At 47.3% G+C, this 14,389-nt stretch overlaps 1 protein-coding gene across 1 annotated transcript in view; it reads right to left on the bottom strand.

The window, feature by feature from the left end:
- The window catches only part of TMEM169 (transmembrane protein 169), a 51,289-nt gene extending 40,546 nt beyond the window's left edge, over window positions 1-10,743 (bottom strand). Inside the window, exon 1 of the mRNA XM_085649957.1 lies at window positions 10,568-10,743. The gene's annotated coding sequence lies outside the window, so the exon portion shown is untranslated. The remainder of the gene's footprint in view (window positions 1-10,567) is intronic.
- Window positions 10,744-14,389: the final 3,646 nt, after the last annotated feature.

Here is a 14,389-nt window from a genome sequence, read left to right as displayed (position 1 = left end):
AGAAGTACTGTGGGTAATGAATTAAACAAGGCGGGCTGAAACAGGGTGCTTTGTAGAGAAATCTGAAATAAATTAAAGGCTCGATTAAGACTGGAGACTTTGTGGGTTTCAGCTCATTTTTAAGGTGCACACAGGCACAGGAACAGAACAGGAAGAAATTGCCCGAGACTCTTCAAAAAATCCACAAAATTCAATTTGATGTGGCAGACTGATAATAAAGGTACCCGCGCCTGATGTGTGTGTTTTAGCTCGATATTATTTTATTAAAGTGCTCTACTAAGCAAGCCGAGTTTACATTCTAGCTCAAATTTAGGGCAGCGATTCATCAAAATACTGGCGTAAAGTGCTCCTTATCCCAAGATCAGGCTGCAAGCGTAACCCCTGCTCTTGCCGACATAGGCCGGCCCTTCGAGGCTTTTAGAACCACCGGCTGGTGTCTTGGGCATTAATATGCATTGCCTCCCATGAACCCTTTCGCTATAGAAATGATTACTTGCTGATGTCAGCAGATTCTAACATATATATCGCCCACTGGAGCGGCTATGACGTGTAAGGGCCTTAAAGAGCATGTCCATGAACTGAATTATTGTTCAACCCTAAGTTAGCGGTGTTCATTAAATGCATACTCCACCGCTAAATTAAGTCACAGGTATTGGAGTATAGAGATTTGCAATGCTGCTAGTGTAGAGACAGTCATGCAGCAGAGCAGTGGGGCTGGGAGACTTCTTCTGTGATGTGGTGACCACCATGTATAGAGATATCTCTAGCATGGCGTTGGTCAATAGCTGGAAAACCGACCTCTTCCCCGTCCTGTCAGGCATCAGGCAAAGCTGTCCGCTCCCCCCTCTTCTGTTCATCTGCGTGATTGAGCTCCTTGCCAAACGCATCAGACAGAACAGGAGCATCAGAGGAGTGACAGCCCCAGGAAGCAACGGAAAGGGCACAGTGAAGTGTTCTCTCTACATGGACGACGTCTCAGACTTCTGCACGGACGGACCATCTGTGAGAGAACTGGAGAGGACTTGTATCGAGTTTGGAAAGGCATCAGGAGCGAAGATCTACATCACCAAGTCGGAAACCCTACTCTTTGGACACTGGACCCCCACCCGAGACACACTGCCATTACCCATCAAGCAGAAGTCTGGTTTGGCTGAGAACGTGCAGCGGAGAAGACATGGGAAGAGAGACTGGCGAAGACAAGGCAGAAGCTGGGAAGTCTTTGGTCCTGCGGAACGAGACCCTGCCAGTGCTCCAGTACGTCACCCAAGTGTGGCCATTGCAGTCTAGCACGGCCAAGGAATTACGAGAATGATCTTCTACTTCACCTGGAGCTCGAAGATGGACAGAGTGAAGAGGGCGGTGATGTTCAAGACCTACGAGAAGGGAGGCAAGGGAGTTCCAGACATCATCACCATCCTGAGGGGAATCTTCGTGTGCCACTACGTGAGGAGCACCCTGAGGACCAAAGATGAGAGCCACATCGGCTTTCTGATGGCAGGATTCTCACTGTTGCCAACGTGGAGGCACCTCAGATGGGCAGAGGGGTGAGCGCCACCCCGTTCAACTGGGAGACCCCGTGGTTCTACAAGGTAGTGGAGAAGTTCGTGAAGGAGTATGGTCTGGAGGCTGCCGCCCCGCCACATGGACTCCGAAGCTTGTCCAACGCAGGAAACGAGCATGGGACATCAGTGAACCGATCGGCGCCCTCCCTCTGCCACAGCGGACATTGTGTGGGGAAACCTTGCATCCAGGCAACTGACCTACCAGAACAATCACATCACCCGGAAGGCCATCCAAGGAGGACTTTCAGTGAGAACCTTCATGCACAGAAGAGGACTCAACCGATACAAGTCCTGCCTGAGAGGGTGCACAACGGACGAGATGACATACCATCTCTTCTGGGAGTGCGCATATACGCTCCAGACCTGCTGAAGGCCCTAGGCACGGAGCTGAGGGCCTGGATACCTATGACCTGTAGCACCGCGGACTCTGTGATGTATGGTTGGTTCCCAGGGACAGAAGCACTGAATGACCTCCAGGGCTGCTGGAGGCTCCTGCGCTGTTTTAAGGATGTTCTTCTGTTTTCCAGAAACCGCCTGGTAGTAGGAAAGAAGGTGACATCAACCCTGGTGTGCCGTAAGATGATCAACAGCCTCCTTCGCGACTACGCTGCACTGGATGGATCAGATCAAGACAGCAATGACGAAACCTGAGGACCCAAAGGAGTCCACTTGCACCCTTAAACAGGAGTGCCTTGAAGGCTCAGGCAACGAAGAAGACGATGACAGCTGAGGACCCACAGGGGTCCCCCTACCCTTAGTGGGGGGGGGGGGGGGAGGGGAGGTGGGGGGAGGGGCAGAGGGGCCACTAACCTTTTTTGTCCTTTTTTCTTGCCCAGGTGCCGGTCGGTGACAGGGGAGAGGAGAAGGCGGATGAAGACAGGTGGAGTAAATGTAGTTATTTACTGTATGTATTTGACTAACGTGACCTTTTTCCTTCACAGGTAAAAGGTCAAGGGATAGCTTGTGCACTTGTTGCCAAGTTTGTTACCAACGCCTTACAATTAAAATAGGGCTTTTTGGAAGGTGGCGATTTCCGTATCTGAACCAGAAACGAGGCCCTAACAAGGGTTTGGGAAAAAACAAAAGACAGTCATGCAGCTTGTCAGTGTTGGGCACTCTGCTGAGGCAATCTTTAGTCAAAAGAGCAGTGGTCCTTCTATTGAGAAATCAGGTAAATATTCATCGAGGTTCACATTGGTGTTCAACAGCCATCACTCCCATGATACCACTTGACGTTCACCCGAAGGATGCAAGTTATGCGATATACTCACTATATATGCAATTGTAAATGTCTGTAGAGAACACTTAAAAGAACACATTTGAGGGTACTGGGACAGAAGAAACTTGCTTTTGCAGTTGAAAAATCGTGATTAAGAGTTCTGAGGATACCCTATAATTTCAACTATTTCTTGTTAAGTCGCTATTATAATTTTCTGTACGCCGGAAGCAACAAACTCAATGTGCAGGTTGTGAAGCTCGTGTTGGGAGACCTGTCACAAGATCACAAACTGTTCTGGAATTGGCACAGATGCAGAGAGATTACTAATCGGGTAAAAATTGAAAAAATATACCATATGTGCTATACATATAGTCTTTATTTGCTAACTATAGTGCCTCCTGAGTTGTTTTTTCGTCTTCTTAGCAGTGTTATCTGAGTACAGCAGGGCACATTCGGGTCGACAACAAGGTGCCCATCACAACTGAGTGCACACAGGGGACATAGATGTGTCCCTACATAATATCACCATAGACCAGTGGACCTTTGAGCATGCACAGAATAAGCACAGCTCTCACAGTACCATTAAATACCCAATGCCTGTGCAGAAGCTCAGTGACGTTTTTGCAAGCAAGCTCTCAGCAGGCTTCCAGCCGCGTGCTTGAAAAGCAGCTAAATGATGGTGCTTTTTGCCCCTTGAGCTGTCTCTAGCCATCCTTTGATTCTTTCTAATCACTGAAGCTGAATTCTAAATCCAGCACCCCCACAATGTTCTTCCATCTTTGGTCCCAATCTGGCTGCTGTCTGGGCGCAAGTGTTTCTCATTATGTCACACTTGTTCTTCTTCCTTGTCGGTATTTAGTGCTATTCAGAAGTCTGTATCCAGATGTAGGCCTATGAGTCATACTCCAAGTAAATTACTTTTTTTTGCATGCGGATATATACAGGCGTATACTGGCAAAATCTGCAGGGCAAACCAAATTATCCTGCTAAACTTTTTTTTTTTAACTGCTAGAGAAAAGAATTGAAATTATAAGTTGAAATTCCTTTTCCTACACCTCCACCTTTTTACTAGAGGGGCCCTGTCCCTCCCTGGAATTTTTTTTACTCCAGCTCTTGTCAGGAGTACATTTCCAACGGTTTCCCCAGTAGGACTGGGTTGGTGAGTACCCTTCAACATGGGTGTTTGTGACTGTGCACAAACTCACAGACTTGACTTGAAACTACGAATTCCTGTCTACTTCCGGCCTCTGTAAAAATTGTACCCACAGACGCCTTCATGCAAATAAATCCTTCTAAGAATGCAAAACCATCTTTTGCACATCTACCTCAAACTGATATGTGTCAAAAGCTTTTAGAACCCGGTCCATTACATTTTGACTGCTTAGGCATTGCTGAGTACTTTTAGTTGAAAAGAATAAACAGTCTTTGACCTAGACTAGAGCTTAGTTTATTCTCACTAAATTGGGACACAAATGGACACCGTGAAATTAAGGGATGGCAAATATAATTTGGGTTTATTTATAGTAATATTTTGTGCAATTCTATGAATTTTTTTAAGTAAACTTGTCACATTAATTCACGTGATGGTTCCCAAGAAAGTAAAGTAAGATGGCGAACAGTGGAACAATGCGAACACTGATACACTCTGAACTGGGCTTGTGTACGACCTCGAGCACAGCGACATTGCTTGCCAGATCCGAGTCCTACTGTATACCCCAATCATAAACCAAGCTTGTCACACTTAAAGGATTTGACGTAAACAGAACACTGGAGTTTATAGAGTTTAGAATAGTCAGAAATGTGGCATAACCAGACTCCAGACATATTATGAGAGGGCACTGCCAGAGAATGCATCTATAATTTGTCACCTCAGTGCATGGCACCCAGCGGAACAAGGGATATTTGTATACAGGACCATTATATATTTAATAAAAGTCTGAAACATGGTGTCCCTTGTACAAGTATATATTTAATACAATTCCACACCCTTGTGAGCTACAAGAAAAGCCATAGAAACTGACAACACCCCTACAAGCGATTTCAAAATCATCAGAAACCCGGAAATTGTCAGGTATATCATTAAGAAGCAAGATCCAGATACAGGTCTGACCAACTACTCACTGGATAACCCTGTTTGTGTTTTCCCTTAATCTGCAGTCTCTTCCCAGCTTCCTCCCACCCGGAGACAACACTCAATCAGAATGGTATTCTGGCCACGGCACAGAAACCACAGTCATGAGCATCTAGAAAAGCTGCTGGGATCCAGAGACTACAGCAACACACCAATACTTTCTGCCCGGTCCATGAATATGCGATATACCAAGTGATGGGTGAAATGCTTAAATTAATCTCAGCCACTGGCGACCGCTCGGAGCCGCGTTCCAGTAGACGAATGTCACAGTGGGCGAAATCCTTCTCCAAATGTAAGTAGGAAACAATAGCTGAGCTTGACAGTAGTTTAAATATTTCTCTCCTCTTGCACTCAATAGATTAAATTATCCTCACTGCTATCATCTTCCACCATTATTGAGTGTGGGGGGGGGGGGAGGGATTCCAGGTTTGACTCTATCACCAACAACATTCAATCTGTCTACAGCCCCAGACACATCTCTTTGGCACCTGCCAATTCAATTAATGGAATATGTAAATGACGCCAGTACACCTGAAATTATTACATGGTGACAGAGGCCGCTAACTACTTTACTGTCACATAACCGTTCTGCTGGGGAGATTTCTATGTTCACCAATTGTGATAACTTTTGCACCTTGCAAACTAAGTTACCATAATCTAATGTAACTTACAGTCCGTCTCATCTATACCCAGTGGCTAGTACTGCACCCTTCAAGAACAGAGGGGATATCATCAAGGACCGGCGATAATTGTCGCTAAGCGCACTTAGCGCTAGGATAATTATCGCCGGCTAACGTGGAATTTTATCGCTGAGATAGTGTGCTATTAGCAACGCTTATCTCAAAAGCGATAAAAATCCTAGCGCTAACTGCCAAACGTGCGATTATCGCTGGAAATCCAGCGATAATCTCACAAAGTTTGGCGTTAGCTTGATGATAGGGCAAGGAAAACTTAGCCATGATATCCACCTTCCATAGGATATCATGGCTAAATCAGTCTTGAAGCAGGCGTAAGGAAAGTAGCGATAACAGAGGTTATCGCTACTTTTCTTGCCGCTATGCATCTTAGCGTGGGGCTTGATGATAGGAGAAATGTCGCTTAGCGACATTTCTCCAGTCATGTCAGGGCATGAACGCCCACTTTGCATCTCGTTAGATATGCAAAGCTGGGCGTTAAGAATCCTGACGCTAAAGCAAGGTTTCACGCGTGAGCGTGACCTTGCTGATTTGGCAATAAAATTATCGCCGATTTTCGCCCGAAAACGGACGCAAAAGCAGCGATAATGTTTTGTCGCCTCGTTGATGATATGCCCCAGAGATCTTGCTCTTAGGCCTACCAGATCCTTCCTCTCTCCCGTTTCGCAGGTCAATTTTCTTGCACATCCTCCATCCACGGGGCTATTTGGGAGTCATCTTCACTCGCTCATTGAAGCTGGAGGTCAATTCTAGTATAAAGTGTGGCTTAGCAGTGTATTCTCCCACCACTGTCCTCGCAGCAAGGTTGATATTAACCCACCTGGACTGCTGCAACAGGGTCTCTGTGGGGCTGCAACAGGGTCTCTGTGGAGCTGCAACAGAGTCTCTGTGGGGCTGCACTCTAAACGTCTAAACAGCAGAGAGCACAAAACACCGCCTCTTGATTAGCATTGGACTGGAATACTTTCAGACGTTCGCCTGTACTGGCTCTCTTTATTTGCGCGGCCTTTCTATGGCCAAATTGCTGAATCTCAAGTTGCGTACATGCTTTTAAAATGATTCTACTGTGGGCAGTAAGATTTTGGGACCAGTGTAATTCAAGGCCTAATGAGAATGTCATCAGAGTTTAAAACCAGCTCTTTTCCGCACTGGGTCCAGTGTAAATGTGTCAAACAAGCTGATACAGAGCCAAACCTGTCCATGTTGCAAATTAGCCTGGCAGCAGCACTTGAATGATCTGTAATCTCGTAAAGAGGTAATCCAAATAGGGCATTGCCATAGGCCAATCGGCTAGTAATCAGTAATGGTTTTTCGCCAGGCAATCAGTAAACACTTAAACAGCTTTCTCAACAACTTGAGAATACCAAAGCATGTACCGCAAGGGGCCTTGACGTGTTTTTGCATAGAAAGAGAGTCGTCCACAATGATCCTGAGGTAGTTAGCTGTACTTCTTAGGGGTGGGCATATCCCCCAAAGAATTTGGCCACCAAGATGCATCCCAAATTAAGTGGGCCCCACCGAATAGCAGAATCTCAGTTTTGTTTGCATTTAGTTTCAAACAGTGAACAGTCATCCATCCTGCTAATTCGTTTAGGCACTCATGTAACTGGTCTCAGGTTCGTCTAGTTTCTCGCCCAGCGATATAATCAGCTAGGTGTCATCAGCATAAGAGCAGACATCGAACCCCCATTTCTTTACAATTTTTGCTAATGGAGCCACATACATGTTAAAAAGGGTAGGACTTAATGAGGAGCCTTGTGGAACTCCACATACAGATTTGTGGGAATGGGATCTAAAGGTGCCAAGCTGAACTCTAAACGATCTCTGCTTTAGGAACGAGTCAAACCGTTGAAGAGCTTTAGAATGTACGCTCACGTCATAAAGAGACGTTCAGAAACTTTATTATATTTTTACACTTTTGCTGCAAGATGTCTTTAGAAATGAAGGTGTTCCTAAAGTTAAGCAGTGCAGGACTCCCTAGCCACACCTTTTCATTATCAACAAATAACCTTTAAATAAATGCTTGCCTGTTTATTTAGCATCTTTTTATTATTAATGCTGAGTGGAGTAAACAGTAGCCCACGGGGCCACATGTAAAGGTCAGGAGGGCCACAAGCGGCCTCTGGGCTGTACTGTGAGTATAAATGTGCATAACAAAATGTCAACTGGTGCCACCTTCAAGATGGAGTCCAATGAAATGGAGGCAGTGCAGTAAATCTCAAGGCACCGTACAGGGCAGAGACTAAACCAGAGAGGTCAAAACTGAGAAAGAGGCTCGCTAAAATGTCTTTGAAGGAGAAGGATCTTCATCTTGGATGTAAAGATAACCTTAGAAGTGGTAGCTGGTAGGTTTGGAGGTAAGGAGTTCTACATTCTGGCTGCAGTTCCTGAGAAGCATTGCGCCAAAAGTCATTCCTTTTTAAAGGTTGGGGTTCTAGCACCAGTGTTTCAGCATTTCGCAATGGTCTAGTGCCCCAGATGGCCGATGTTTGTCGGCGTGGCAACACTGAATGTATGTGGGTAGCCTTATGAGTGATGTGTATCCCTCATGGGCAGCCATCAGAGTGTAGCCATCATCAATTAAATGTGGTCATCCTTTGGCCCCATAGACGAAACGTGCTGCTAAATGTAGGATATAGAGCAGTGAGGTGAGTCTTGAGGGGACTAGTCAAGAGACAGTTAAAGTAGTTCATTCTGGAAAGCACCAGTGATTGAACAAGAGTTTTCAGACCTTGCTCTGGTATGTAGCAGCGAATTCACCAGAGAAGGCGCAACTGATCTTGCGCATTTCTGGCCATGGTGTTGATTTGCGATTGTAAAGTGAGCCTTTTATCTAGGATGACTCCTGTGGATTTTGGCAGTGGTGGCTGCCTCGGAACTGGGGTGGTGGGTTGGGGGGGGATGGAAATAAATAAATAAACTTCCGTTTTCCGCCAAATGCCTCTCCTCCGTCCCCTTCCTCTGCACCGGCAGGACCGGATGCAGACTCTCCCTGCCAATCACGATACAGCGTCGTGATTGGTCTGAGTGGCCTGTTCAGCCGCTCAGGCAGTGCCTGTGAGCCTGGGCATGTTCTCCATCCAGCTGTGCAACACAGTCGAGTGGAGAAATGCTACGTGCGCATGTCTGTTTGACTGACCCAAGAGGGCTGGCCAGTCATACGCACATAGGGAGTGCAAACCACTCCTCCCTCTGCTCTGGCGCGCTCAGCCTTGCCCCGACCTGGCTCCAGTCCCTCACAGAAAAATAAAATTATAATACCATCTTATTATTATTTTATTTTCGCGCTGCTCAAATAGCAGTGGGGCGACACTTCTCCGCCTCAGCAGAGGAGCCGCCACTGGATCAGGGTTTGCTTATAAGGATGGTGAGTTTGTCCATCCAGGATTGTACTGGAAGCGGTGATTTCGATAGGAAATGCAGAGTAAAGTGGTTTTAATTTATACATGACAGATGCCTCTGAGCCACATACAGGACCAAGACAATACGTTGTCGGGGCCAGCAAGATAGTGTAGTGGGCCAGGCGCCTGCTGAGTCGAACTGGCCAACCTGGAAGCCAAACTTTGCTTTAAACCTCGGCTGGTCCATGAGTTTCTTTCTGAAAATGTTGATACAATTAGTCAAACGCAGCTAAAATATATTTACATTGCTTCCAAGCGCTGTTAGTGCTACAGAAATACTACGGCACCGTTTTGCAATTGTAAGAAGCAAGGAGAGACAATATGTCGGTATGTGACTTTGTAGAGCGCGGCTAATCACCGGTGAGGGTTTCCAGGCGTTGGGGGCAGACGTGAGAATTTCAGGACCCCACAATCCCGCTTGTAAGTCAGGCAGTTCTCCATTTGAAGCTATTTGACTCATGCCTATTCAAATTCTGTGCCTACGTGTGTTTATCTGAAAATCATGCACACATCAAATAACTCGGCGAATTACGCAAATCCCGGCAGAGTAGCTCCGCCTCTCATCAGTCAGAAGGCGATGAAAGGAGTACCAGTTTTAAGTGGGCAATATCATTGGTACACAAATCTTCTACTGTATGGTGAATAACAGTCTTTAGAAAGGAAGAAAGAGTACCAATTTAATTTTAAAAAAATCTGATTAAAATTAAATTTTTTATATTTTAACACTAAATAACATGGAAGAACGAGGGCTTATTTTCAAAGCCTGCCACATCTTGCAGGAAATCCAGAAGGCATCCAAGCTTGCTTCAAAATGGGAAGAATGGCTCCAGAAATAGACGAGGCCACGGGGAGAGCAGGAGGGAGGAAGCGGAGGGGGTGGGTGGGTGTGTACGAAAAAAGACCCCTTCCTGTTACTGGCAGCTGCTGGGTGGGTCTGTGACAGACAGAGCGGTCCTGATTAATATAGCTGCAAAGCATGGCCTTTCACCATTCACATAGCCATTCTGCCCCCAGGCTCAGCCATCAAAGGGGACATCTGATGGCTGCATCCGGGCGGGGCAATAAACAGGATGGCACATTGCAACAAACGTTAAATGTGGCAAGAAAGACAGAGAAATTGTATTTTATTCCTTTTTCTCAAAGTAATATTTTTTGCATTGCATCTACCACTCGCCAAAACGTGCATCACAGCATTATACATGCAAACGTGCAGGCAGTAAAGCATCGGCTTCCTGAAACAGAACAAAAATAATCTATTTCCCAGGCAGCGCGGCTGGGAAATATCCCAGCCTGGACGCCGTCCAGCACACCAGCATCCCTCGCTGCTGCCTGCTTCGGACGCAGCCGGTTTTTAATCAAGGACATTCCAGATGTAAAAAGAGAAATTGACATTAAAAATAAAAACACGCTGCAAACTTGCGCATCCCGCTCCCACGCCCCGCGTTAACCTTTGAAGATGACACTTTGTGCGACAATCGGAGATTTTTTTACCTGACTTGTCAATAATGCACAGAATGCCTCAAGAGGATAAGATATTGCCTGGAATGCATAGCGCCTACCTGCAGGTAACGCCCATCGGTGCCCGCTAGACCCCGTGGGGAGCTGCCGCTGCTCCCGCTGCGCCCACTCTGCCCGGGCTGCGGCCGCCGCCTACGGCCGCCGGCTCCATCCCTGCCCTGCTCGGCTGCTCATCTCCTGCACAAAGAGCCAGCCTGGGACGGCCCCGCCCCTCGCCGGGGAGATAGAGGGCTTTCACGTGACGTCACTGCCCCGGCTCAGAACGAGGCTCCCCGCTGCACAAGGGCACGGCCGGATCCTCCCTTAATGCCCAGATAGCGCTACGAGGGGAAGCCGCCGACCAAGCGCCTGAAGCGCACATTCCTACAATCCCACTCCAGTTGGGCAGGCGTGCTTTTAGAATCGCACTTATCACGAGCCGAAAAAGACAAGGTGAATTATACAGGTTACATACAAATGGGAACTAAAATCAGGGCATAAGAAAACGAACTTATGCAGGAGGGTTGACAAAAGTATGCTAAGTATGCAACACTTTTAGTACGCGCACAACGTAACACTCACTCGTCCCCCAATTCTGACCCCTTTTCTGCCCCCACTGGGCCCAAGAACTTTCGGAATAAGGTTATGTTGTCCTTGTCCAAGGCGTAGACTTTTATTCACATCATATCAGGTGACTCACCACAAACCATTACAAGAGTAAAAGTATTCTCTTTGGATATATAGAATTATTTCACAGCATCAGACTTTAACGACATCAACCTGTCAAGGCAGTAGGGAAATTAGCAATGACATTACATTTGAACTTCAGCTTGGCCTTACCCTAGACTTAGAATTTGGTTGACTCGGCCAACCCACGCAGCTGCACACATTGTGCCAGCAGGCCCCAACGCGCTACAGCAAACAGTTGTATATTAGGAGAGTAAAGCATTCTACTTGGATATATCATTATTCACAGCTTCAGATTTTTAGCGACATCCACATGTCAATTTGGCCGACTCGGCCGACCCACTCAGCTGCGCACATTGTGCCGGCAGGCCCCAACGAGATACAGACAACAGTTCATTACTTGAAATCCAGGGCACCGCATAGCGCACAGGCCCACCGGGTTACCTGACCACAGGCAACCTCCCCAAGGTTCTACTCAGTCCATATGTTGCGGGTTAGGGCAGTAGAGTCCAGGACCACCGGCAGGTCAGTCCCCTCCCCGCCTACCCTCTGCACACTTCTATCCTACCCCCTCCTGGGGTCCATCCAGTCGCTGATCCTCCTTTGCTGTTATCTGTCAGCGTTCCGCCACAGGGTGAGAAGCTCCCTGGCGCACCCGTCTCTCCCCCCCCACCACCCGCCGATGCTGACTGTGCTCCACAATAGTCCAGTATCGTCTGGATAATGATCTGCTGCCCTTTGTGGGACCAGCTGCACCCCATCGAATGGAACGACTACCTTTTTCTGGCTGTAGCCAGTTGTGCCGAATTGTGTCAATTGCGGCACCGGCAACAATTGCTCTGACAGCAAGCTCAGGAAATGGTGTGCTGACCTGGAGGCTACCAAAACCCCCCGAATTATCCCCTCTGAAAGTGCCTGCCTTTTTATGGAGGTATTGAGAACCCTTTGTCCCTCAATTTCATTCCCAACGGTTGGTCATCAAGCCGCAGCAAGCAGCAGCATCATCCATAATCATCTTAACGTGAAGTGACCAATTACCTGGGGGGTAGGAATAATCCTTAAAAAACCTCCACCCTGGAGGAAACGACCCAGAACCGGAGACAAGTCAGCAACCGAATGACCTCCTCTACATTTCCAGTACCGTATCTTACTGAAACCTTTTAGGAGCCACAATTTCATTTGATATACAGCTCCCCCCTACTGACCGCTGTGGCTCCCTATGTGGGGGTTGGTGCTCGCCTCAACAGGGCTAAGACACATGGCAAGATGTAACCATGAGGGTATAAAGGGTAGATTCACTTATGATAATATACCGCATGATGCGTGATCACCCCGCACCCGGTTAGAAGCCTAACCCTATGGTACCTTTTCACCACCTCTACAAGTGGCCTCACGAAAAAGCACTGCTCTGAAATTGTTCCAGAAAACTTAGCCACCATTGCCACTGGTAAGAGTATTGGGACCGCACATACTAAAAACGTCAGAGACAAACAGCTGACGCTATTACTGCCCGGGCACTCAGCCCTGCAGGTCATATTAAATCTGTAAGCATTGATGATCGCGTGCTACTTGGAGTGGCAGACCATACACCCCAGTCCTGTCCCCGCCTATGTGAACAGGAAGTTCAGTAAATTTAGCAAGAATGCCTGTTGAGTTTCGACTTATTATGGTGCAAGGAGAAGGACTGTATGGCACCGCACAGGCCAGGCTATAAGTACCCCTGAGTCCGATTGCCTAAACCATACAAACCAATTTCCACAGGGGGCACGAGATCCTTCCCATGCATGCTGGCACTGATATCAAGGTCCTCCCGAAATCCTGTAAGGAGACAAAGAGGACGGGTTCCCTGGGACGCCGCCTTATATAACTTCATGTACAGTTTCGGTTTCAACTACGAGTTGGAGACAATGATTTCCCTCCTTCAACCAGCCCCCGGAAGAGGAGGTTTGGCTCTGTGGCGCGACTAAGGGCGCCCCTCACCTAGGCGCGGGGGGCGCCTACTCAATCTCGCTAGTCAATATTGTTCCTACTAATTCCCACAGTAAAATAGTTTGTGTAAAACACAATATTGCATTTGGCAATACACAGGGCTACCCAGGCCCCATTTATGTGTTAAAAGGCGTGACACTTTTATTCTGCCTTCCCTACTTAGGTTTTGAGATGGTCTTCAGTTTTTGCTTTACCCAGTTTTCGCGCCTGGCCCTCTAGAAGCACCTGCTTACATTAAGATACACCCTGGCAGAACAGAACAAAAAAAGAAGGGACAGAGACATACGATCATAATAAAAGTCTGACATTGGGGGCTAAAGGGCAGCCTGCTGGGCATATCCTCATCTATAACTAAGGGTAACTCTGCACAGCTTGTTTTATTATTGACAAGGGTAAGAATACATGGGCTCTATGCTCTGGCGCCTAAACTAAAGGCCTGCCCAGAGGCACCCTAGGATGGGCCATGGCAGTGGGGATACATGCACATGGATGCATCCTCTGCAGATAACTAGTTGGCAGATGGTCTGATAGACTGGCATCCCTTTCTACAAGACTTACTGCAATGACCAGAGGAATTCACAGCTAGAAAGAACGAGTACCGTAATGCTACAATATGATGCCAAGGTGCAAAAATGTGTTACATAGAGTTCAATGAGGCGGTGATTTCTTCTTTCTGTGAGAAATATTAATTGATGATTTAAAGTACTGAATGTACTTTTTGTTGTTGAAAACAATAAATATTACTTTAAAACATTTAATGAATCAATCAATGATGTTCTTGTAAACCATGACTACTCACCTGTTAGGGTCTCAAGGCGCTGGGAGGGGGATCTGCGGTTCAGTCGAAGATCCAGGTCTTGAGGTCCTTCCTGAATGGAGGCAGTGACGGTGATTGCCTGAGGTGCAGAGGCAGGGAGTTCCAGGGACCGCAGCGAGGTAGAAGGATCTTCCCCCGGCCAAGGTCTTGTGGATCCGTGGGATGGTGGCTGGGCCAGTTGGGCGGAGTGAGATGTCTGGTGGGTGTGTAGGAGGAGAGGCAGTGGTTGAGGTATGCAGGTCCGGGGTTGTGGAGGACATTGTAGGTGTGCGTGAGGAGCTGAAGGTGATTCTTTGGTTGATCGGGAGCCAGTGGAGGTCTCTCAGGTAAGCGGGGATGTAGCTGCAGTGGGGATGTTCAAGATTTTAATTTTTTTTTGTAAAATGGGTAT

Source organism: Triturus cristatus, chromosome 3_2 (genome assembly GCF_964204655.1).
Source record: "Triturus cristatus chromosome 3_2, aTriCri1.1, whole genome shotgun sequence".
NCBI classification, from domain to species: Eukaryota; Metazoa; Chordata; class Amphibia; order Caudata; family Salamandridae; genus Triturus; species Triturus cristatus.
Note: the sequence above shows the minus strand (reverse complement) of the source record. Positions and strands in the feature narration are given on the sequence as shown.